The sequence below is a fragment of the Bison bison genome, unplaced genomic scaffold, assembly GCF_000754665.1.
Source record: "Bison bison bison isolate TAMUID 2011002044 unplaced genomic scaffold, Bison_UMD1.0 scf7180017858048, whole genome shotgun sequence".
Taxonomy (NCBI): Eukaryota; Metazoa; Chordata; class Mammalia; order Artiodactyla; family Bovidae; genus Bison; species Bison bison.
In genome coordinates, this window is record NW_011488621.1 from 2,652,087 (window position 1) to 2,652,348 (window position 262).

The following is a 262-nucleotide window of genomic DNA, read 5'->3' on the forward strand; positions in this document are numbered from 1 at the left end:
AACAGTGACAGACTATTTTTTTTGGGCTCCAAAATCACTGCAGATCACCGTGAAATTAAAAGACCCTTGCTCCTTGGAAGAAAAGCTATGACCAACCTCGATAGCATATTAAAAAGAAGAGACATAACTTTGCCAACAAAGGTCCATCTAGTCAAAGCTATGGTTTTTCCAGTAGTCATGTATGGATGTGAGAGTTGGAGCATAAAGAAAGCTGAGTGCTGAAGAATTGATGATTTTGAACTGTGGTATTGGAGAAGACTCT